The following is a 3,150-nucleotide window of genomic DNA, read 5'->3' on the forward strand; positions in this document are numbered from 1 at the left end:
ACCATGAGGGCAATAGCACACACAGGCTTTAATGGGTAACACTTCAACGGGTTTGCTTTTTGGGGAAGCCTCTTATAGCAGGAATCTGTCCAGAGATTACAGCATGGGGTTGGCTACTCAGAAGGGAAGAGGAAAAAGGAAACATTTTGAGGAGAGGGAAATGGAGAGAAAACTTACTACCTAGGTGATGTCACTCAGCAACAAGGAAGGGATTCTCTAGGTCAGAAAACTCCAAAGTGCGTAGCAGCTTGGGGTCTTACAACCACAGGCTTGCTTTTGTCAATGGCCAGCAAATGTGAGGATATGTAAAGCAAGCAGCCTCTCAGTGACTAAAAATCTGCTTGTTTGAGCTATTTTAAAAATAACTGGATATGTAAAAATTTGAGTTTGGCCCTTTTGGGCTTTTCAGCTAGTGGGTCTCAGCATGCAGTGAAGAAATAAGCAATCTGGGGAGCAGTACACAGACATTATTTTTGACTTATTTATATAACAGTAAAGGATGGAGGGAAGGATTGGGAATGCACTATTATAAGTGCAATTACCTTATAATAGCCTATTCCCAATTCCTTCCCTCTATCCTTTGTATGAAGCTCTATAATGTTATTTGGGAGTGAACTTAAATGCTTTTTATAGGTATATAGCAAACGCCATGGCAATCACAAATTGTGGTGTGTGTATGTGTGTGTATGTGTATATTTGATATGCTAACAGAGGACAGAAAAATGGACTCATATAATGTGATCAGTTACAACCAGAAAAGGCAGACAAAAAGGAGGAGAAAAAAAGAAAAAGCATAACAAATAGAAAACAGTTACAGACATGGTAGATAAACCAACTCTATAAAAATAATAACTGTAAATGTGGAGGTCTAAACACATGCATTACAAAATAGAAATTGTCAGAATGGATCTAAAAATTAAATCCAACTATATGTTGCCTATAATAAATATGCTTTAAATATAAATACACAGATACATTAAAAGTAAAGGGGTGGAGAAAGATATATTCTGCTAGCACTAATCAGAAGAAGGCTGGAGTAGCTGTATTAATTTCAGACAAAGCGGACTTCAGAACAAAGAAATTTGTTAAGAATAAAAAGGATAATATAAAGGAGTCAATTATCTAAGGAGACATAACAATCCTTAATATGTTTGTGCCAAATAACAATGAATCAAAATATGTGAAGCAAAAGTGTATGGAATGCAAAGAGAAATAGACAAATCCAATATTATACTTGCAGACTTTTACAACCCTATTTAAATAATTTACAGATCATGTCTAACTTTTACTTGAGGAAACCAGAGAGAGGAAAGAAATTTAGGCCTAAAAGAAGCAGAAGAAAAGAATTTATAGTAATTAGAGCAGATATCAGTGAAATTAAAAACAGAAAATATTGGAGTAAATCAACAAAACCAAATGTTGGTTCTTTGAAAAGATAAATAAACTTGGTTAAATTCTAGCCAGATTAACTAAACCAAAACAAACACAAACAGAAAAAGAGAGAACATACAAATTACTAATGTTAGAAATAAAAGAGGGGTCGTTCTTGTTGATTCCATAGACATCAAAAGGATGATAAAGGGATATTATGAAAAACCCCATGCCCACAAATGTGATGAATAGAATATACAAATTCGTTAAAAGATACGACTACCCAAAATCCCACAGGGAGAATTATATAATCTGAGTAAGTCTGTGTCTATTAAAGAAATTGAACTGTAATTCAAGAAAGAAAACACCAGGCCCAGATGGTTTCACTGGCGAATTTTACCAAAAGTTTAAGGAAGAATTAATATGAATTCTCTTCAATCTCCTCAAGAGAATAGAAGCAGAAGGAGCATCTCTTACCTCATTGCTATGAGACAAGCATTACTGTAAAACCAAAACCAGATAGAGACATTACAAGAAAAGAAAACCACAGACCAATTTCTCTCAAGATCATAGATGGAAAAATCCTCAGCAAACCAAATCCAACAATGTACAATTATTTACCAGGACCAAGTGGTATTTATTCCAGTTATGCAAAACTAGTATTGTATTTAAAAATCAATTAAGGCAACCCCTGACATTAACAGGAATTGATCATAATACCAATCAAAATTCTAGCAAAATCCTATTTTATGGATATTGTGAAATTGAAGTTTAAAGTCAGTTTCAAAGTTGGAGGACTGACATTTCACATTTTACTATAAAGTTGTACGACTATCAAGTAGAGTGGTGTTTTCCAGAAATAGACTCATAGATCAATGGAATGTGATAGAGTGCCCAGAAACAGACCCATACAAATGCAGACAATGGATATTTGACAAAGGAACAAAGGCAGTTCATTTTTCAACAAATGCTGTTAAACAATTGGATGTCCAAATGCAATGCAAAGAGAGAGAGAGAGAAAAGATTTCAACAGAGACTTAAATGTTTCATAAAATAACTCAAAATATGATCAGTAGTCTAAATATAAAATGCAGTAATGTAAAACTTTTAGAGGGTAGGTGCAGTGGCTCATGCCTGCAATCCCAATGCTTTGAGAAGCCAAGATGAGAGGATCACTTGAGACCAGGAACTTAAGACCAGCCTGAGCAACATATGGAGACTCTGCCTCCACAAAAAAAAAATAATAGCCAGATGTGACCCACATCTGTAGTCCCAATCACTTGCGAGGCTAAGGTGGGAAGATTACTTGAGCCAAGGAGTTTGAGGCTGCAGTGAGCTATCATGGCACCACTGCACTCTAGCATGGGTGACAGAGTGAGACCCTGCTTCAAAACATCAACAACCAAACAAACCTTTAGGAGAAAACATAGGAGAAAGTCTACATGACCTTGGGTTTGGCAAAGCTCTTTTTTTTCCCATGCACAAAAAGCATGATCCGTGGGAAAAAAATTGATAAATTATACTTTATCAAAAGTTAAAAAAATTCTGTTTTGCAAAAGTGACTGTTAAGAGAATCAAGACACAGACTAACAGAAAATGTTTTTACACCACATAACTGATACAGAACTTGTATCCAAAGTATACAAATAACTCTTAGACCTCAACACTAAGAAAAAAACAACAAGAGAAAACCACAAAGCCCAGCTTAAAAATATGTCTACCTATTTAATGCAATTTCAATAAAAATTCATTCAGGCTTTTTCTTTGGTAGAAATTCAC

Source organism: Pan troglodytes, chromosome 22 (genome assembly GCF_028858775.2).
Source record: "Pan troglodytes isolate AG18354 chromosome 22, NHGRI_mPanTro3-v2.0_pri, whole genome shotgun sequence".
Lineage (NCBI taxonomy): Eukaryota > Metazoa > Chordata > Mammalia > Primates > Hominidae > Pan > Pan troglodytes.